The sequence below is a fragment of the Nipponia nippon genome, unplaced genomic scaffold (genome assembly GCF_047370975.1).
Source record: "Nipponia nippon isolate SJK-2023a ecotype South Korea unplaced genomic scaffold, ASM4737097v1 scaffold_2, whole genome shotgun sequence".
NCBI classification, from domain to species: Eukaryota; Metazoa; Chordata; class Aves; order Pelecaniformes; family Threskiornithidae; genus Nipponia; species Nipponia nippon.
This window is the reverse complement of record NW_028262336.1, coordinates 35737393-35760150: the sequence shown is the minus strand read 5'-3', so window position 1 is coordinate 35760150 and position 22758 is coordinate 35737393. Positions and strand designations below refer to the sequence as shown.

Here is a 22758-nt window from a genome sequence, read left to right as displayed (position 1 = left end):
ATGCAGGGATTTACAATTTGAAGAATTTGCTGGAGCACCCTCTCCTGAATCACCTGCTCTGATTTGTACAACTCCTAAGTCACTAAAAGCTTCAGAGTGCCTCCACCCTCACTGAAGAGAGAGGTTCGCTGACAGCAAGAGGCCAGAGCACTAGCCAGCTAGTAGCTAGCTGAAGTGGCAAATAACAAAATAATTAGCCAGAGTAAGTGACTTCTTTAAAATATTAGGATTTTTCTTCTAGATAGCCCAAATAAATTTCAGAGCACCAGTAATCCAACACTCTTCAGAGAACAGCAAACGGTCTAAAGAAGGACAAGTTAAATATTGTATAAAAAGGCATCATTCGGAAAACATCCCCTGCTTCCCGATCAGTGTATGGTTTCCTCGATGACAAAAGCGCACGGCTCCCAGCTGTCCCTTGGAGTCGCTCCCCTGAATGGAGGGACATTTTCCAAAGTGAGCCATACAACTGCAAAACAGAAAGCCTAACACATGGGACTGCCACTACTGAGGTCAACAGTAAGTTCAGTCCAAGAACTGCAGAGGGAGAGCACAAACCTCCCTCAAAACAGCAGCTTCCCCGCATCCCTATGGAGCCAAGGGCAGGGAGGATGCCCAAACCTGATGCGCAAGTGCTCAGGTAGCTAGGGGGAAGATAGCAGCCTTGAAATGCAGATGGTTGAAGAGCTGAGAGACTAAGGTGGAGTACAGGAACAAAGCAGCACAGGGGAGCAGAGATCACCCCCAGACCATGCTCCCTCCTGCAACCCGTACGTTTGAATTCACCACGTGAACAAGTCTTCCATCCATCACTCTCCACCTCCATGCCAGTATATTTAGTACGTTATTTCCCTCCACTCGCTACATGCGACTACAGGAGTTATTTATATGTCTGAAGAAATCCTCATCGCTTTAATTTCCCCCCCTATGGCTGAATCCACAGAGTAAAATGCCAATCTGCTGTTCTGACATCAATTTGACAGCTAGCTACTACCACGCCACAGAGACACAGTTAATGTCATCACTACAGCACTTCGATTTAGTCAGGCAGGAGAAGCTTACTAATTGCCAGAAAAAAAAAAAACCCTCTAAGCTGGGCTATTTGTTTCCTCACTCGCCGGGCGCAGGAAGGAAGCCGCGTCCGCACGCGCGCGCACGCCACCCTGGCGCAGCTCCCTCCAGCTCTGCCCCGCGCATCGCCTTCCTTCCACCAGATCCGCTCCCACTGGATGAGCAAAGCAATCACCGGTCAATCCAAACATTTCGCAGACACATCAAGAGGATAGTAAACCTAAAATATCCCTGACTTATCTTGTCTCCTCCCCCACGTAAACGTCTATTTTCAGAAGTGCAGCTTCTATTATGGATCTCTGGAGAATAACAAAGGTTTTGGTTTTAATTCTCCCCTCACCATAGCAATATGTGTACCAAGTTGATAGATGGTCTCTTTAGTAAAGTGCATTGGATGCTATTTCTGAACACAAGATACAAAATAGTATCCTAATGGTTTGCAAGTTTTATTTTTACAGTAATTTCCCAAGAACTCAAGTTCCCATCAATTTTCTGTCATTACAAGCCACTTCTTCAGTTGTGTTTTCTGCTAAAAAAATTTTGCACAAGGGTTATTATATTTTAAGAATTTTTTTTTCCTGACATTTAATTTCATACTATCATTTCTAGTTAGTTTTCTCCGCAAAGCTTCTCCCTCTCCTCTGCGTTAATGCGTTCTTGATATCTACACTCTGACGGCATTTTTGTCATCTTACCTACTGCCCTATACACAGCCAATTAGTCTCCTCGATCTTTCCCAGGATGACAGCTCCTGCGAGCACTTTACAATCTTTGCTACTCATCTCAAAATTCTGCTTTCAGCTTCTACTTTTGTAAGTAAATCAGACTGCACAGAAGTGAACAGAATACATGCATGACGGTGATGTGGGGGAAATCATCTTTGAACAATTACCGATGAACATATATTTCAGACTATAGGACAAGCGGGAGAAGGAGAGCGACTCCAGCTGCTGATAGCATCTATTTCCCTGGCAGGCTCCTAATGCAGGATGAGAGATCAGCTCTTCACATAGACAAGGCCAAACTGTGAACACTGTCATCACGCTGGGCACCTACAGGACAGCCATCACAGACGTACTCTCTGAATTAGGGGCCCAAGTCCTGGCAGGGCACACGCTCTCCCAGTGACAGCTCACAAGGGTCTAACTCAAAGAGCCCAAACACAAACATTGGGAAGATTAAAAACTTCTTACTAACAACAGCCCTTCACGTTCCCAGAACTTCTTCCAAAAGGAATTAACAGCAAAGCCTGCTCCTCACCAAGGTTTCCTTTCTCTCTTTCCAGATATGACAAATATGACACCGATTTGTACTACTGCTAGCTGTATTAACAACACGCGAACAGTGGTTCAGCACGGGAACAAGTTGTCCAGTGAGGCTGAGGAAACTCAATCCTTAGACATTTTCAAAACCCAACTGGACAAAACCCTGATCAACCCAACCTATTTGTGAGATAAACCCTGCTGAAAGCTGCCTCAAACTCAAACGGCATGTTTCAGAGGTCCCACCCAACTATATTCTTCTTTTTTTTTTTTTATTTTTATAATCAGTGCTTGTAAGATTAAAACCCGCAATTACAATCTCCATAGAAAAAAGGATGCTGAGACCTTATATTTGACCATGGGAAACCATTCTGAGACCTCTTTCCTCCTTGAAATGTCATCAAGTGAGCGCTACAGGAAGGCAGGCAATGCACTTTGAGCAATAATAATTAAGTCCAAACTGCCTGAGTTTTCACTCCACTTCCCAGGTGGTTTTTGCAGCCTGCAGTGAGCTTTATGTTGCCATGGCTACTCTTACAAGCATTTCACCCCTCCTTTAAAATTAATCACATCACAGCTGCAGTATAGACATGCCCTACCAGGTAACTCAGCCACAGGTTCATTTTTTCCTCTACCAGCTCTGCAAATTTAAGATTTGATTTAAAGCAAGTTCATCCTTCTTAAGACAGATTCAAGTTTAAGTATTACTGAGAGCATTTGTTTCGCTACTCTTAATCTCTTTGCTAGCATTAAAACAACAGGTTTCTCTCACTGTATCTTCCAAATTTCAGAGTGTTAAGCCACATCTCTTTCATATCACAGTCTGACATCATTTGTTTGCAAAGGGCATCCAAACCAGCCACTGGGGACCAAATGCCTGGGGAACTGCACTGTTGCACATCCCCAGCAAAATGGGAACAGTGCCTGCCTCTCCAGACTAGAGGTCTGTGGCAGAGCAACCACTGCAAGGGGCATGATCAGCAAAGTCCCTGTGGTCAACTTGGTTTGTGTTCAACAGTAAAAAACAGTCTGTGTCGTGTTGACAGCTGCTCTTCCAGTCTTTCCTCCAGCCTTAGATATCTCATGTTTTTCCTAAGCTCCGACTCCAACCAATATATAGAAATCTCCATTTAGTTCATGCATAATGATTGCTCTGGTTGCAGAGAAGAGCTTGACCAGCCAGCTACTCATCATTAGAAAGCAGCCTGCCAAAGAAAGGAATTTAGCAAGTAGTTCCAAAAGCCTGGTTCCCTACAAACTTGTATTTTCGTGTTGACAGATGCTTTTACAAACTCACATCCATGTAGAGACCTGGATATCAAAGAACACCCAACTTTATGTCGCAACATTTCCCTAAGGCGAGGCTCTTAGCAGCCCCTTTCTTCTCTCCCTGGCTACCTCCATGAAACTTGCAGGATTCCAGTTATTTTGGAGACACGCTCGCTGCCACCTGCCAGCCAAGCATGGCTGGAAACCCCTCAATGGGTTCAAAACATATCACTTAGGAGAGGGACACAGATGTATTTGAACAGCACAACACTAAATTTAATTTCCATAGTGAAGTAGGCTGAACATCTCCCAAGCTCAGCCTCTTCAGGTCACCAAATTTAAATACACAGCAATGCTATGTTAGCCTGGGTAAACTCATGGTTTATGCACATGGGCATGGTCACAAAATTCTTTGGGTAATGAGTTTAGATATTCAAGATTTCCATGTTTGCAGATCCATGAGCTGCAGCCGCAGCACAGAAACAAACCCCCAAAATCCACATTAAGAACACTGCTCAAAGCTTTGGCTTCTCTGCAAACTCCTGATTTATTTGAATACTTTGCACGCTTAAAATTGCATGGTTTCGTGCTACAGGTGTTTTAGGAAGACATTGGCTGTTTTAATCTCTAGGCACTTATCTCATAGACAACTACTCAGTCAATGTAGGCCACATCTTCTCAGTACTTTACTTTAAGCTGCCTAAATAAAGCAGCAGAGCATACAGTGGCTTTTACACAAACGTGGTGGTATTTCAAGCACAGCAGCCCATAGATTATGGGCACATTAACCCAGAGAACAGACATTATATAGAAATATATAATGTCACGCTTTGTGTGTCGAGTGGTAATCTGTACAGATGCACCCAGAAAACTGAACTGCTCCTCCAGCAGCCTTTGGCCCGTTCTTCCTCAGCCTCCCTTAATGGTGGCATGGACAGCTGCACTCCACGGGCCTGACAGAGAACGTGCCAGCCAACGCACAAGGCTCCTCTCCCCCGCCATTTTGAGAAAAGCATCAGTGGACTAGTATTTAGATATGTGAATAATATACTAAGTATAGATGAGATACATTTTTTAAATCTCTGTCCCACGAGTCCCCCACCCTTGAGAGGGCCCTCCCTCCCCTTCAGCCAGCATGGACGGCAGGGCCTGCCAGCGGAGCCGTGCTCTTCATCTGCTTTGCTGCTCCCCTCAGGGCTGGGGAAATGGTGCAGGAACACTAATGAATGACCTGGCTACTCATTTTTGCCTATTTATCTCCCTTGGAAGTCAATCTTTCTTTAAAACAATATTTTAATAGGCAGTGAACATGCAGTCTTCTGCTGTGCTACTTTGAAGAAAAACACAAACCAAGCACTAACTCGACAGGAGCAGGCTTAAAGCTCATGTTTGACCAGTTTAGCATTTACACCGCAGTACTTCCCAGAGTGCTTAACCATCCACAGGGCCAGTGGCACTGGGCTCCCCACCAACACAGAAACAACCTGCCCCCGCTGTGTGCAAATCACCCCTCCAGCACGTACAAATTAGGTTATTCTGCCTAAAATAACAGACAATACATTCACTCCAAATATACGATGGGAAATACTAATAAAATCCAAGTGAAGATGAAGATAGACATCATTAGAAATCATGTGCTAAACTATCGCTTCAAACACACAAAACCGAGAGAGCAAAGCACAATTACAGTCAATAAGGAAATAAAATAAATGGGCAGTGAAATTACACAGCTCATTAAAACTGCTTGAATATACCTGCGAGTCCTAGCATAGGCCTCCCGTCTCACAGTCTGTCTCAAAAAATGCTAAACTATTGCAGTACAAAATACAACAGTAGCCAAAACTTTGTGATCTGAATGATTTTGCTCTTAACTCAAAGTGCATTAATGAAATCAAAACATTCATGGCAAGTTCAGGTGTTTCACATCACTCAAGCTACAAGGCAGGGCTAGGAACGTGGCAAGATCACTGAGTTAAATTACCTTAAGTTCTAATAAAAAGTACACCAATTAATCAAACTAAATACATGTTAGCATTTTGGGCTCCTTTGGTGGCCAGAAGCTGAAACTTAGAGGGCAGACTTGGAAAAGAAAATACTTGGAAAAGAAAAAGAAAGGAAAAGGCATTTGTTTCAAATATTTTGTACCTTGGAATGGGTCAATTAAAAACTGCAAAAAATTAGAGCAGAGGATTCTTATGAGTTTATCCTATATATTAGGTGATGACAAGCACACACAGAATGATAAATCCATTATTTATGTGCTAAGCGATTTGTTGATTGGTGAAAAAGGACAATTCTTTTAGGGTCTCATGTTGCAGGGAGACTTTAACCAAACAAACTCCCTGCGGGAGTAATGACTGATCAAAGAAGAAAATGTGATATCTCATGCTCTTATCATTTCTGTGGACTTTAGTTTTGCACTATGGAGTTATACGCTGGATTGCTGCAGTATATCTTGTGAGGCATTAATACCTGATATCAGAACGAGCCTATGTGTGGAGACGTAGATGGGTAGATGCACGTGAGCCCTCTGGACTATTTCCTAGACAGCTGCCTGTAACTTCAGGAGACTGTTTACTGTGGTGGTCCCTTGCACATCTTTCATTGCTGCCTGAGCACCAGCCTTCATATATCTGAGCAATGCTGCTTTGTTTGTTTTTTTTTTTTTCTTCCTTTTTTTGGCGGGGTGGAAGGGGCATGCTGGATTTCCTACGTCACTTCTGAGGTTGATGGTGTTCTTGCATCAGACACAAAGCAAGGCAGCCAGCCCCAGGCCTGCAGGGTGCCACATAAATCCCAGAGGAACAAAGACTCTTCGCTTCCTCAGACGAACTCCTTACAGAGTACAAACTAAATTTAGCCTAGAAGGTGACCAAAACACGTCCTGTCCAGCAAGCTAATAAAGGTGCTCCAATCCAGGAGAAGCAAAAGATCACAGATGGAATTACAAAAAAACCAGGTTAATCTCTCAATATGCAAAGTTGATTCCCTGCTGAACTGCTGATCTTTGATCTTAATCTAAGGATAAGGCTATTCTAAGGGAATTGCAGCAGCCACACTAACACATTTAGGAAAAGGAATAAAAATAAAAAAAAAATTAGTTTTTCTAGTTACTTCCTACAGAGCAGACTTATGTTAAAAATTAATAAACTATTTATTAAAGTCAGCTTTCTTGAAGCATCAACAAATTGAAGAGTTAAAAAACCCAAACCAACAAAGCCAAACAAGCACTCTGAGGCACTCACGTTAAGTCTCATCCATATCTAATCAGAGAGGTTTGAATGAGCTTTCTTTTCACAAATAGATGATGTCATTAATTTTCTCCTGAACCTTGAGGTTGTTGAAGAAGAGGATCTGACCTAATACCAGTTAATTCCTGCTGTGTGCAGAATTGTAATCTCCCCAGCAAACCAGATCTGACCTGGATTCAAGTCAAGAATTCTAAGAGTGAACAAAATAGGGTGGAGGAGAAAGAATTATGAGAGATGTACATGCCAAGCCTCTGTATAACATGCACACAAATTTATATTTGTATCAATACAAAAGCATAACTGATATCAGATGCATATACTACACCCCAATATTGAGTCAAGACATGCAGAATTAATTAAAATTTACACTGTGTTCATGTATATACCTACCACGTGTACTTTCTTTGGTAAAAAAATATTTAGCCAGACAGCTGTTAACATCCCTAAGCTCTACATTTCCTAGTTTTTAACATTAAAACTGTAACGTCACTTACCTATGTCTTGTTTTTGTGAACATTTTGAGAACTAAAGAGGCTAGTAATCACACACATTGTAATTTGAGCTGCCACATTGTATATCTGAAAGCTTACATATCTGCAGAGATTCACTGTAAAGCTTAAATGTAAACAAACTCATTAATATTAGAAGTGTGTGCATACACACACAGAGGACTGCAGGCTTGCAAATAGCACAGGCACAACTGCCTGGAGGAGGTACTTGGCAAAAACAAAGCCAAGAAGATCACCCCAGAGATTTTAATTTATTTGTCTCTTCATTCTCTTATAAAACAAACAAACAAAAGAACCCACATGTTATGCTGGAGATTTATTCTCAGCAACATCACACCCCTTGGAAAGTTTTCCAATCGTAGCCATATTAATTATAACTCCAGCAGGCTTCTCCTTTTACAGTTGAAGTGACGTGTAACTTTTACACTAAAACTAGTCAACAGATTGCACTCAGGTTTCTAAAAGTTGCTACTTGCTCCAGACGCAGCTCTAAGAAGTTCCAAGCTTTCTTTTGGCTGAAAGTCTTGGACACATGTAGAGACGCGTAGAAACGAAGCCAGCCCAGAAATCTAGGGCAGTCGTGCACTGCTCTTACTTTTCCCAAACCCTCGCAGTCCCATCACCGCACGCTCCTCCAGCACGGATAAAAACCCAGGTACGCCCAAGCTTCATGCCACCACCCTCCTGGGCAAGAGCTCACCCCCAAGGGGAAGCAACCTGCTGAGCTCCTGGTGGGGGGAGAAAACTATGGTAGTCCTTCATTTGTACCTGCCTGAAACATTTCTTTGGAAGTGCTGAAGACACGAGTGTCCTGCAAACCCCCTAGTGCATTGCGAGCCTGTCGCAGCCCAATTTCCAAGCTGCGTGCCAAGAGAGACCGCCATGCAAATGCTAAGCAAGAGCACAAAATAAGAGTGAAAGAAGTTTAAAAAGGTTGTCACAACAAATTGGAAAGACACAATCGCCATCTTACCCAATGCGTGCGATGGCATCCTTAGCCACTATGCTCTCAGATGAATAAAAACATACAAAACCTCCAACAATGGCAAAACCGAGTCCCATGAAAAATAAAGAGGGTACCAGCACAAATCAGGGAAGGTATCTACCCTAGCCACACGTTAGTAAGTGCATCAGCCTTTGAGAGCACTTCAAAAGGACCACTGCTCTCCAGCGCACACCAAGAAAGCGTTTTAAAGGACAAGCCACCACCGCAGTCGCAGCACAAAATCCAACTTACCAATACAAGTAATAGACTAAAGCCAGGGCGATGAGCGTAGCGCAGATTCCAGCTAGCAAGCATATACCCGACTGGTTTACCAACATCTTCCCAGTTTGTTATTGATTAATAAAACCAAAAAAAGGAGGAGGAGAAATGGAACGGCAAAAATGGATGATGTGAGTCTCGGCTAGGAAAGCAAATCAGTCGTGACATGGAGGAGGGATTATGATGACAAAAGCACATCGAGGTAAATCTGGAAGCGCTGCAGCTACTAAAACTGCCTGCTCAGCAGCAGGGAAAAAAAGCTGGGTGTCCTCTCCGTTATGTGGCTTTGTAAAACACCGAACCAGAAAAGCCCCTCTTACCTCAAGAATGAGGGTATGATTGGGGCGTAAGCAGACTAATATTTAAAATAGGTAATACTTCTCAATAAATGTTACTGTCAGGTGGTGTTGCTGACAAACCAAGCTTTTGCTCTAATCCAATAATCTTCTTACAGCAAATTACCAGGCTACAATCAACTGGATTTGCTCGTGTGGTGAGGTACGTACGTTCAGCACTGCTGCTTAACTTTTTTTCTCTCTCTCTCTCTTTTTTTTTTTTTTTTTTTTTTTTAAGAGCTGACAGAAGATTTTATCAAACTCCATATTTTAAAACAAAGGAACCTCCTGCCCCAACAAAGCCTATCTCTTCTCCATGAAGAGCAAACACAAGGCTTGACAGAACATCATGGCAGAAAAAGGGTTTGGTCTGCATCCAGAGTGCAGTCCTTGCAGGGCAGAAGGACCGCTCGCTTCCACGGCGCGATGAAGGGACATGTTTGAACTGCACAGCCTAAAGAAGGGGACCCCGCAGCCAGCGGGGGAGCAGGTTCCCAGGTGCTTTGCTCAGAGGGGGACTTGGGACCCCACTGCCCTTACCCTTTCTCTGTGGGTCTCATAGGAGAGCTCTACCCAACTAAAGACAACTATATTTTGTCTCTTGTCTCCCCGCTCCAAATTCAGGGCTTTGGGGAGGCCTGAGCCACAGCAGGCACGCTCCAGCGGCTTGGTTAACAAAAAGGAGATACCAGCGCCTAGAGAGGAAAGAAACACAGCGGCAGCAGTTACACCCTACCCAGGTGGCAGGAACATGGTACTGCCGGTGTGATTAAGGCTCAGGGGCCCGTCCGGCTGTTCTGCACCATAATCTGGACAGTCCAGATAAAGAGAGACTTGAGGCCACGTCCACACAGGGACAGAACAGGTGGACCAAAGGGTACGATTCCCATTCACCTGCGATTACACCAGCACAGCCCTTTGTGGAGATAGTTTTCATTGGCATAACTGATCCTCATCTGGTAAGAGTTAGGCCTCTAAAAGAAACAAGAAGAAACAAAATCCAAACAAAATCTAGCTTAAATGCCAAAGAAAAATTACAGGGGTAGTCACAGTCCCCAACGCTCGCATTTTCTGACCCAAACTTTAGCAGCAGCTCTACAGAAACGTGCAGCTTTAGCTCCTCTTAAACCCTTGGCTGCCCTGTAAGTGGAGTCACAGAGATTTTAGGAGATTTCAATAAAATGGAAAGAGGCAGTACAAAAACACTTATGATACAATAAATAGAAAGTTTTAACAAACAAAGAAACAGACAATACTTGGAACTATTTGGCCAAAAGGGGAAAGAAGAGGCTGTGGATTTAAAAATCACAGCCAAATAGGAGATTATATCTGGTATGAAGTTCAGCAGAGCTGGCTGGAAAAAGAATATAAGACGCTGCCTCTGAGTTTAAAAGCACGCACAAAATAAATACAACATACTCCAGAAAGCATGGTGAATAGAGTCCAGTGGAAACCAACTTCTCAATAAGGACAGAAGCATCACAGCATTCAAAGGAAAGTTTTGGGTGCTCTCTATGCACCAAGTCGATAGGTCTTCCTGCCCCCTTACATACTGCACAAAGTCCAGGTCTATTGTAAAACCTTCTCCAACCTCACCTATAGCTCAACCGCATTTCTCAGGTGACTACACCGACAAAAGTGTTACTACTATCTACATCTTTGTCAGTGAAGGAGATGATAGGTTGCAACTAAATTCCTTGCTTGGGAATAATCAGTTTCTGTGGGCTCCAAAGGAATTTTTACTGATTGTGTTCCCCAGCCTCATTTTGAGACTGCTCATGCTGTTTCTGTTCTCAATTACAGAAATAAAATTATATTAAATTATATTAAAATAAACCCCAAAACCCAAGAGACAAACACACATGTAATTCAAAGAGGGCAGGAGGGTTCTAGAAATGCAGAGTCTGTAAACTGGCACTTGCAATGTTTTCCTAGGTGAAGCTCAATCACCAGTTTCCAGGACTGCTGATCGATACTTTTCCAGTCCACAATATTCATTACAGAAAATGCATCTAATGGAATATGACTGGGCACAGGACAGCCTCAGGATTTTTTAAAGAAAAAACAAAACCAAAGTAGCAATTATCGAGAGGCCTCATTTGAAAAAAAAAAAAATTAATTAGGATATTGCAATAATTGCCTATATTTGGAGCAAGGCTTACTTGGTATTTCTATTATAAAAGCAATTCTAAAATTATAGTGCTGGTATTCAAACAGTGATTCTATAATACCAGTCCTTATATAACAAACAGAAAAGGAGTTATCTAACAGAAGCCCTATTAGTACAAAATTATTTGAGTAACAGGCCTCTTGTATGGTACAAAATAGATCAATGTTACGTAATTATACAATGTTGCCAGTCTTAGTCTCTGATGATTAAGAAAAACCTCAGTAGTGTCTACTCATCCCTAAGACTACACAAAATGCTCCTCTTCACTCCAAGCGGTCGAATTTTCAAGGCAAGTGGGAATTCATTCTTCGTATTCAGATAAAAATAAACTACAAAAGAAATTTCAGGAGTTTAAGTGCATCTACGCACCAAGCTGTGAAACCTAGGGACCCATCTCCTTCTAGAGAGATTGTGTGAATCTGGGAAATGCTTTGTGGCACAGTTTCCTTACTTGTTAAAACAGGGATGCAAAATAAAGGATAAACAAAAAAGACTCATCTGCGATCATCTGAGACAAGTGTTATAAGTAGAATGATATACTTTGTGTTCTGGATGGAAAATTATGCAAAAAAAAAAAATAATCAACCCTCAAACATAAGAAACAAAGAAAGCCAACAGGAGATATCTGTCAACATGCAAATGTGCTGTGGCTGAACAAGGAGAAGCTTCTGACTGCTGCTAAACGAAGTCTCAGCAAACACCGTATGCACGTCTACAAACCCCTACCCAAGTTCAAAGCTTTTCTCTGAAGTACTGCATACTAATTGTGAAGAAACTGAAAGTCTGTCTTTTGAGAATGGCTGAGCTGCTTTAAGTTTTAGGTATAAAACACTACCTTCTGCAAAAGAGAAGCAATATGATTTTTTCTGTGATTGCATCCACGGTAACGCGTGATCACCGGTGCAAGTGACCCGGCAGGAGCAGGCAGGCTCTCGGGGCTGCCCGGTAGCAAACCCACCACCTCCCTACTACCCCGCTCCCGAGAGTGGGCCAGGAGACAGCAGACTCGGCACATTGGCTTCACTCGCTTACGCCTCGTGCTTCTGCTCCAGCGTTTGCCACCACAATCTGAGCCGCCAGGATGGAAAAGCTTAAATAAATACAATTATTTATTATTATTATGATTATTAAATAAATGAGTAACACATACAGTGAAGGCCCTAGTGACACCAGAGCCATCCACAACACGCTGTAAGAATCACAGCTGCAAAACCAAGGAGAGACAGCAGGAAAGTTTTCCCCTGCAAGTGCTCTGCTATACTAAATCCAGAAATTCCCCAGAAGAGCATTCACATTATTTCACCCTACAGAGTACCTCCAAACTGCTAACTGCTCACAGCTTGCCAGCAATGGAGAAAGGCTGCTCTAAAAGATAGCTGAGAAGCAGAATATGCGCCACTCATTTGTAACTGTATGGTCCCCAGCCTTCTTGATGGATCTGTGACAAGTGAGAAAGACCAACCTGCCTACTGTCACCAAACTGACATTTGTCACACGGACAAGGATACCTCCTCTAGACATTTCTGTATAGGAAGTTGATGCTTCCACCAGCAAATTTTCCTGGGTTCGACCCAGGAGGGAGGTGGGGGCCGTGTGGAGGGGGAGGGAAGATGAAAGCCACCATTCTGAAGTACCTGAGTTTGGAAGATCTCCATCACAGGGCGGGGGGAAAGAGAGAGGGAAGTAAAAAACCACAAAGAGCAGAAGCAGTAGGTGTTGTGCTGGGTGACTGACTGTCACTGAGGCAGCTTAAGATAAAACCCCATTGTTTTGCAGTCAGGAAGGAATATTAGGTGAAAAACGTAGCTTGGAAAACCAACAGGTACACAACCCAAAGAGCTCCTCAGTCGGTTCACGTGAGCTGAACTGGCAGCCTCAATTGCACCGGGGAGCTTGATCCTGCGGAGGAAGAAGAGGAGGAGGTCGTTCAGTGCAATGCTGCTTCATACAGTGCTGTGTGCAGTCTGCTATTCACAGCCCAAAGGGTAAGAAAGGAAGAAAGGTAGAGCTGTACAGCAGGGCAGGGGCCCACATCACCCACCTTCTTCCTTGTACGGGATCCAACTTTTGTTCCCTTTCCTGTCACCTCGGCTGCCATGAGCAGTGTGTTCCCACCTGAACACAACGGCTCTACTTCTTTCGGATTATTTCACTGACAAATATTTTACAAGGCTGTTATCAGTCTGAATTCATAATTATCCTTGTGGTCAGATCTCTTTTTGCATATACACAAAAGCAAGTATCTTTCCAAAAAGATAAAGCAGACTATCAAGCAGACTGATAGTAAAAACAAATACATGCCAGACAAAGTTTTTTGTCCTGTGTTTTCAGACAAGATCACACCAGCCCCTTCTGGCCTGAATACCAATATTGACAGCAGCCACACACCACACAATCTCTTTAGGGTAAATGGAAAACACTCCACCCTGAACAACAACAAAAAAACCACCCCAAAATCCCAAACAAACCACCACAAAAAGAAAAAGCTCTTCTCTCCTACACAAATTTGAAGATCACATTTTGAATGCAAAGATGAACTGCGTGCACATAAATGTGTGCTTTTGCATATGGTGAAATCTTTAAAAATTACAGCCAGAACACTTTATAAATACAGTATCCCACTGATTCAAAAAATTAACTTAGAAGTGGGAAGTCTGTATGTTGTTAAAGTTCAGGCAGTTGTCAGCCATTCAGCTGAGAAACTGAAGGACAGCCACTCTGCAAACAGCCCATCTATTTTAAAATGCACATGAGAGAAAGACCTGAAAAGAAACATCTACAGCCCTCCCCGCTTCTTAAGATCTTCCATCTCCTGGTAGCTTGACATCCTATTGCTAAATAAGCCTCTTGTAGCGTATATAGTTAATTCAAACCATTCTGAATTCTGCAGAGCAGGGAACCCTTCTGTGGTAACACACACAGTCTTTGAAAGATGCTGCCAACAAAGATCAGAAATCCAGGACTGGTTAGTGTTGTTGCGGTTCAGTTTCACTTGTTCAGCTTCTTCTGAACAGCAGCCTTTTAACACCATGTTCGAGAGGGAGGTGACCTAAATATCCTTTTACTGAAGGCTGCAGGGATCCTCGAAATGACTAGCCCACTAGAAATGCATGCCTGCCTCGCAGCAGCAAAATTCAGACAGCTACTTTGCATGAGGGCTGCTCCACAACTGACAGCAAAAGCACAGGAGTTTTCACAGATGCTCTCTCTGCTCTTTTTATCATCATCTCATGTAAGCCAGCTCTGACTGGACCTAGACAAAAGGATATTAAAATAATTGTGACACTGTGAGTACTTTCTCAGTCCTACAGGTGCCATGGTACTGATATAATCTGACCGTGGGAGATTTCTCAGTGACCTAACCCGAGCCAGGTGGGCAGCTGCCTGCGTAGAAATTTCTACATCTCTGTATGTTCCACTGCATCATTTCCACTTCTGTCAGAGACACACAGGATCGCTGGAGCAGAGGTTGTTTTCTGTTACCTGGCACAGTTATAAAGCACTGAAAGAAATGTGAAATGTGAAATTATAGTATAAAAGCAGGCACCCATTTCTCTTGGAGCTTGCAGTATTTCAGAATAGCTGGACTGCCAAGTCAAAAATTGCTCCCCATCATTTGAAAAATTAGAAGCTAATTAGTAAACAGAGGTGTTTACTGTAGCCAAGCCTCATATTTAAAAGAGCCTGCGTGCCATATTTAAATTCTGGATGTCACCGCTGCTAGCTTGGCACTGCTCTTCAAAAGCTCCTCAGTCAGGCAGAGTAATGGTTTGAGAAGCAGCATTTATGCTCTTATGATTCTTTTTTATCTGCCAGAATAACCCTTAGCTCATCTGCAATTATATGCCAAAAAAACCGATCAGATATTCAAGGATATCAAAGAGTGCCTGCAGTTCAATGCAATGTGTTAATATAGAACACATTTACAGACAATGAGTCTAGCAAACCAGGCTAGCTTCATTTAGAATAAACAAACAAGCAAACTGGTCTAATTACCAGAACTAATCTCAAAGAATCAATATTTCTCCAATCAAGACATATAACAAGAACCTTCATGCTATTTACTCAGCAACGTATAATTGCTTCTTGAGTCTGCAGTCTGTGCTGTTCACTTTTAAGCCCATTAAACATGAATTATTTTTTTTAATTCATTCTATTTAAATTCCTTTTACCTTTACTATAATAAGCCAGATTTTGGAAATACCTGTAATAATTGAAACTTCACAGCATTAATAAGAAGTATTTTTCCACAACTAAGTTCATTACTTCCAGGCGACTGGGAGCTTATCCCATGCCTGGACTGACTGACTGTTCACAAGTCCCTGCTCCCAGGCACTGCTAAAGACTCACTCTTAACTCGTGCTTAAGGTCAGCATGTCCTGAGCTTTGCTTGTATAACTGCTTTTACAGTTATTAGTCATCCCAGGTCTGTACCAACAATATATATCTTAAGCTAAACTGTTTGGGGTGGGGTTTTTTTAAATTTTTGTTTAGAAGTTTTTAGCAAATAGATAATTTCGGTAGACTCACTTAAGGAACAGTTAACCTAGTAAAGCCGAGATATCGGTAGTAGTAGGCACAAAGGGACAAACATCCTTAACACAGTAGCACCTGCAGCTGGGCTGTAAGTTTATGCTACCAAATATCCCAGCACTACACTGGCCCACAGCCATGAAGAGTGAAGATGTTTTCCTTCTGGGGCACACATGACAATAACAAGTGGCATTGCTATACCTTCAGTACAGGAAAAAGAACCACACGAGGAGATGCTTAGGTCTTTTGCTCCCATCTTGCAATAAAAGATCCAAAGCACCCAGATGATTTCTGACTGACCAAGGCAAAAGCTCACAAAGCCGGGGCAAGGAGTATCTGCCCTGACAGCCACCCAGAAGGGACCTGCAACACAAGCCGCCGCAGCCAGGCCCTGCGGTGCGGGTGAGCAGCCCATGCTCGTGGCTGGCTGCCGTTCACCCGGCCAGCTCCGACACGTACACCTGCTCTCCGCCGTGGTACGGCACCAGCAGTTGCCACAACAGCCCAGCAGCTCCATCACCAGCTCACACCGCACCGAGCTTCCTTCTCTCTGTTCTTACGTTGCGGCAGGAGCAAGGCTTGTTCTGTTTTTAAGAGGGGTGCCTTTGCTTGCCAGCTGTTTTCAATCACAAGTGTATTCGGTTGTGTGATCTCCGACTCCTTGGTCTCAGGCCAAGCCTCTCTTGCACATCAGGCTGCTTCTCCCATTAAACTTGAACAGCACAACCAAGCTGGAAAGGGAGGCTCTCTTAAGAGGAAGACACAGACGCAGAGATTGGGCAAATGAACCCTTGACACAAAACTGGCCTTGTTGGTAAGGCATAATAGCATCATCCCGAAACACACACTGCAACAGCTTTCGTATTCCCATCTGTACTTTCTTCTGCTTTGGAAAATACTGTCAAAGGTCCTGAATGTGTGGCCTTCACAGCTTAAAAAAAACACATGAAAACAATTGCTCCCATGGCAGCATCGACATTTTCAAAACAATTATAAAAGAGTAAGAGTAAATGCCATTATAGCTCCTTATAAAGCATTTTTAGTTTGGATTATTTTTTCTACTCAAAATAAACGTCCCTAGGAGATGCAGTTTATAGGTCCTTGGTCCTTGATTTCCATGAGCTGATCCCTGCAGCGGTCCCTGTGCCGGGCCAGAGCGGAGACCATCCTGGCAGGGCTGAAGAGCGCTGGGTCCTGAGCACAAGCGTAGCCAGCATCGTCTGACAACGCCGCTCTTTCCCTAAGCTTTCTGGGGAGCAAAGCTTAGTGGGGTGCAGTCCAAGCGTTTTCAAAGATTGCGAGGACCAAATGCTTCACGAAACACAACTGTCATGCTCGCTTCTTCCAAATAAAAGTCACAAGGAGAGCTGATTTTCTGGTGCCCGCCTCTTATATGTGAGCTCAGTAGTTAGAAGAGACATACTGAAGTGAAGGGCATGGAAACAATATTCGCCCTGTCCTGAAAGAGTTCAGAGCAACACTTTCCACCTTGCAGAAGGGTGCTCCATGCTACAACGCACCTAACACACTCAAACCTTCTCGAGTGTTTCTAGACTACCAAGGAAAACTAGTCCTTTCTCATTTTCGTAGTGTCTTGCCTCTATTAAAAACAGATAGGAGAGAACATTACTTCTGCATGTTGTGCTAAATTGACTCTCAGCTTAAAAACCACACCGCACCAGACTAATGGCAGGGATCGTATCTCTGGTAGCAGCTTTTCAGAACATCAGTCTGCCAGTGAAGAGGCCTCTGTCTTATGGACTTCGAAATAGCCCGTTACCACAGCCTCCACGTTGGTAAATTAAATATGAAAGCAGAGAATGTAACTGGTTTTCTGATGTACTTTACATTTCTCCTTGCTTGAACTATAGAAAACTCTTGGAATTGTGACTGCCATGACTGCTTTTGTGAGCTGCTTTTTGGTCTAGCCTGCTGGATCTTTATGTCCACAAGTGCTTTGCAAAGATTCCTCCCCCCTCCCCGTGGCCCCCAACTAAGTTCATATGAAAATTGAATCTTCCAACAATTGTCACAAATTGCAACACTGGCAAGTCTGAGAAAGAGAAATCCCCTCATGAGACACACAATAAGGACAACAGCAGCAGATGATGCCTATAGGGCCTCTGCCTATGCACAAACCCCAACAGGAGGGGATGGCTGCTATGGGAAATGCTATTACCATTTGACCTCCCTGTAATTCAGTCCCTCGCCTCCTTGACTGCGTGCCTGCTGGCACCAGTTGTGCTTTGGTTCATGAAATGGAGATTTGTTCTGCAGAAGAAGCATCCACTGCGACACTGAAAAGCTCTCAGTACAATTTCTCTAATCCATATTAATATCTATCAACCCGCTCAGGATTTATCTGAACAGTCAAGAAGGTGAAGGCTGAAGGAATTATTCATGGCATTATTCAATCCATGCAGCTTCCAGCATGGCCATTCACTTCATTCAGAACATTTCATTTCCAGATTATTCCTCCTTGCAGGTTCTAGCGACCCAAGATAAGATACCCAGGCACGCACTACACGAGGGGCACAGGCACCAGGCTTTGCAGCCTGCAGGGCTGGCTATGAGAAGCCCAAGTTCTCTCTTCTCCAAACAGAAGCAGAGCCTGAAAATTCAAGAGCCGTGCACAATTCATAAAATCCTGCCCCCCAAGCATATTTTAGCTTCTCAGTAACACTCACATTGATGGCCTTTTCAGGCCTTACACACAAAGAAGAAAAGCAAAAATTGCAGCCATGTAAGCAGAAAAATATGCTACAAAACAGCAAATGCATAAAAACAGACTTTCATGTATTTCTGGGGCATTGCTCTTACACTGATGGCAATGAGCCTGGGCAAAAGCATTTTGCAGAACCGGTTTTGAAAGCAGCTGGTCACCATGACACTGTAACAAGGCTATTTTCATGAGTCTGGGTCTCCCTCCACCCACCAAAGCTGCAGATGGTCAGCATTAAACAGATTCAGTTGCAATAATTAATTTTTGGGGTTAAAATTTTGATCCAAGAATATTTGGGGCTTGCAGAAAGTGGTTATTTGCCCACCTAATACGATCTGGGATAAATGCTTTAACTTCCTTTATAGCAGGAAAATGTACATCTTCCAAAGGGATGTAACTTTGGATGGGGTCAGAATACATGCCCTGAACACAGACTGTGGCTGATCCAGTATGTACTGCCCTGTGAATCAGAGCTTTGAGAAATATCTCACAGAAAGCAAAGCTTCTTGGGAGACTTGTCCTATAATAGACCTTGAAAGGTTATAGAATACTAAGGCAACACTCTGGGTCTTTGCAAAATCACCAAGATTAAATTACTCTCCTATAAAAAAAGCTACTAATAGCCCATGAAGGGGCAGGGTATCAGAGATCATCATTAAAACGTCAACATCTGACACTAACCACTCTGGGGGTTTTAAGGGTCTCGTCCTGGAAAAACCCCATCCTGTTGCTGTGTTAGTGGGGTCTCATCAGCTTTCCGCTTTTGCTGTCACCATTTGTAGGGGAGACTACAAAAAAGGGCAAAAAGAAGGAATTTTGTTGCTATAACTTAACATTCCCGTACCTGGTTACTGGACAAAATGTAAGGATGCTTAGATTAAAGGCAGCCTGAGATGACCCCAGAGTCAGCACTCAAGAGATTTCTAAGAACTCTGTAAAGGAGGTCCTCAAAGCACTGTAAGGCCACGGTCCCCCTTCTACATTTAAGGGGGGAGGTGATAGTTAATTATTTCTAGAGTCCTCTGGAGCTTTATTTGTGGTTAAGTCTTTGCTACAATGATTACCAACAGACAGAGCATATACGAGAGAGCAGGAGCAAATACTACAGCAAGCAACAAGCTGAAGCACTGGTTTCGTCCCTAAATTAAAACTCTCCGAGTGGGAGACTTTCAGCGCCTCTCCCAGCAATTCATATAGCTCTATGAAAAGAACAGGATTTGCACCCCCATTTTGTGCTAAAAGCATCTTATTGCTACAGACAAAACGCAAATACAGAAACGTGGGGGAATATTTCTTTCTTACCACCACCACTGGGGACCACTTCTGGCACCTGGCAACACTCAGAGCAACAGGAGAATTCCCATCTCCTCCCTCCAGGGAAGTACCACTGTTTATGTTTCAAGAGATTTGCTTTCTCATTTGCCTATAAGCAAAAAAGACATTCTTCAATGAATGAAGGTAAAAATATTTTGTTTAGAAGCAAGATACAACGCAAACAACATGCAGCTGCTAACCCAGGTCACAAATTCTTTAACTCAAACTCTTCTTATGAAAATTACCCATCTTTCTCTTTTCTTTGGGGGAAAAAAACCTTATTTAATCCCTCTTCCCATGTACTAATATTCCACTCTACTCCACAGGTACCAACTACTATTGCTTTCAGAGGGTCTAACTGGCACATATCTACAAAATTAAAGGCAAGTGTTCTCAATTTATATTTAGTAGTGAAATTGCAGCTTCTATTCAGAACAGAGAAAGGGCTTACATACTCAAGAACTAGCCTACTTTTCCTAGCTTTACTAATCAGCATAACAAAAGGTATTTCTTTTACCTACAAACCTTGTCTTGATAGAAGTTATTGAAAATGAAGCAGAAGCAATTATCCACTCCCAAAACACACACTTAATCCCTATATTTTATTAAGAGTGGTTTTTATGATCCTGAAGCAATTAAGTTAATCATTATTTAATTTTAGATTACTGAACTGAAGATTTACTTCAGATACAAGCTCACTTTCCACATAATTTAGTCTCAGTAATTAGAGATGTACTTTACCCAGAGGTGGCTTGTTTAAAGCATGTTATCTAATTTCACAAGCCTTATGTCATTGAGTTTTCATGCAGAAATCTACAAATCAAACTTCAAAAAAAATAAAACCCCCCAAGAAACTCAGCTTTACCAGACTGCAATCCTGTTTTGGATGCTTTTCTCACACAAATCACTTCCTTTACAACTTACTTTAACCAGAATGTAAGGTCTACAGGAAAGCGTACGTGTCTATTAGGATGCCCAGCAGGTATCTGCTGTGGGGTGTAACCAGTACTGAATCGTTCAGACACCTAAAGGCTTCTGTGACGGGTCACAGATAATAAAGATCAGGCATGGAGGTTCATACCGTATATATTTACCCTGGATATCATACCATTCGAAAACTGCTCAATTCCAACCTACTTCAGACGAATGTGTATAAACATGCTGTTGAAACCAAACCGTACTAGGAAATGCCAGTTAGCCATCCAGCTAGCTCCTAGCCATCTAGCTCAGCTTTAGGTCTGTATACAGTTAATGGCATCACTAGCTGCCAGTCCATCTGGGCTGGCACACTGCCCAAGGCCAGTTTTATGTCAAAACACATTTGCTGTTTTTTGGAACAAAGGGTATCATCTTCCACCGCTGTCATTAGAGAGAAGGAAAACAGATGACCAGGCCAGCATTTTAAAAACATACACCACTTTTTGCAACATTTTGTCTTCAAAATTGTACGACAAAAACAACACACACAACTGCTCAACACTCAATTAAATTCAACCATATTCAGACCAATAGAGAACTACCTCTATAAATGTGGAAGATGTAGATTCAATTGAAGGCTTTAATGGCAGTACTTTTATGATACAGTTTGACTTGCTGCATAGAAGAAAGGCTACAGAACTCATTTCAGCAAAGACTGACGAAGAATAAAGTCATACAGCTACAAAGAGATCGGGACACAACAGGTTTGCTGAAGGGACATAACTCAAAATAAATATAATTAAGCCTCAGCTATCTGGATTTTCAACAAACATTATTTAATACTTTTCCATGTGGTATCGCATTAAATATGCAGAGTTGGATACCAGTAGAGGAACTGTGACAGCAGTAAAGATCAGAGAATCACAGAATGCTTTGGGCTGGAAGGCACCTTTAAAGGTCATCTAGTCCATCCCCCCTACAACTGGCAGGGACATCTACAACTCCATCAGGTTGCTCAGAGCCCCACCCAGCCTGTCCTTGAATGTTTCCAGGGATGGGGCATCTACCACCTCTCTGGGCAACCCATTCCAGTGTTTCACCGAACATCCTGCCCAAAAGAGATGGTGACAGACAGCATGGGAAGAAAAAGCTGCAGACACTTCAGAAGTTACTAATGAAAACACTGAACAAACCCCAGCAATCAGTCTTCTGCTTCATTTTTAACCAATCAATGGATTGCATACAAAAAAAGTAATTATGGCAGCTGATGACAAAGCTGGGAAGCAATCTGAACATGAAGGTGTGTTGAGTTGTTATACAACAGGCACCACGACCTTAAAGACTGGAGACGTAGGAGCGGGAAGAAAGTCACTAATATACAACGCACAATCACATATACAAAATAAACAAGCCCCAGCTAGACACCAGAGGATGATCAGTGCCTGGAGCAGAAGGGCCTGGATGTGCTAGCCCATCCTAGCACAAAATGGCTGTGAGTCATCACCCAGATGCAGCTGTGAAAAACGTACATGCAATCCCAGGATGTATCCCGAGAAACGTTTCCAACGCAGACGTGAAGCACAGGGAAGTACATAGGAGGCACTGCTAGAATCCCATCTGGAATACCGCACAAAAGAGGCTGTCCATGTTCCAAAAGGAGGCACTAGAAACACAGGAAAGGGAAGGAAGATTTCCAGCATTGACAGCATCCACAAAGACCGGCACACACGGCAGGGGGATGCAGAGGCATTTACAGGGGATGCAATTGCTCCCTGTAAGACAGTAAAGATAACCACTATGAAGGGAAATAAACCATTTGAGCCAAAAAAGGCTGCGGATACCAGAACAAACAGGTATCAGCTGGCCAGCAGTAAGGTTAGGCTGGAGCCTACCAGAAGAGCAAAGCTCTGGGAGAAGCTTTTGGTGACAATAAACCTAAATGCTTAAGGAGGCCCTTGTTATATGAAGGACATTACAACACACTACCTGCTTTCTATAGCTCCAACCATTTTTGTAGCTGTCCCATCTCACCATTCAATGAAGGGTCTGTGAAACTATCACCAAAAGCAGCTGGTTCAGTTCTCGGTGCTAGTGGGGGAAGGTGGTATGTGGTGTGTCAGTTACAGGGTAGCGGGAAGCT

General features: G+C 43.0%; 1 protein-coding gene across 5 annotated transcripts in view; it reads right to left on the bottom strand.

Moving 5' to 3' along the window:
• The window catches only part of AGPAT3 (1-acylglycerol-3-phosphate O-acyltransferase 3), a 99989-nt gene that overhangs the window by 35209 nt on the left and 42022 nt on the right, over positions 1-22758 (bottom strand). The window contains exons 1-2 of one of the 5 annotated variants that reach the window (XM_087758640.1): positions 22148-22281; positions 19689-19809 (exon numbers count right to left, since the gene is read on the bottom strand). The exons of 3 other annotated variants lie outside the window; for them this stretch is intronic. The gene's annotated coding sequence lies outside the window, so the exon portion shown is untranslated. Of the gene's footprint in view, positions 1-19688; positions 19810-22147; positions 22282-22758 lie in introns of those variants that run through there. One more of the 5 variants, XM_087758639.1, reaches the window with a different exon arrangement.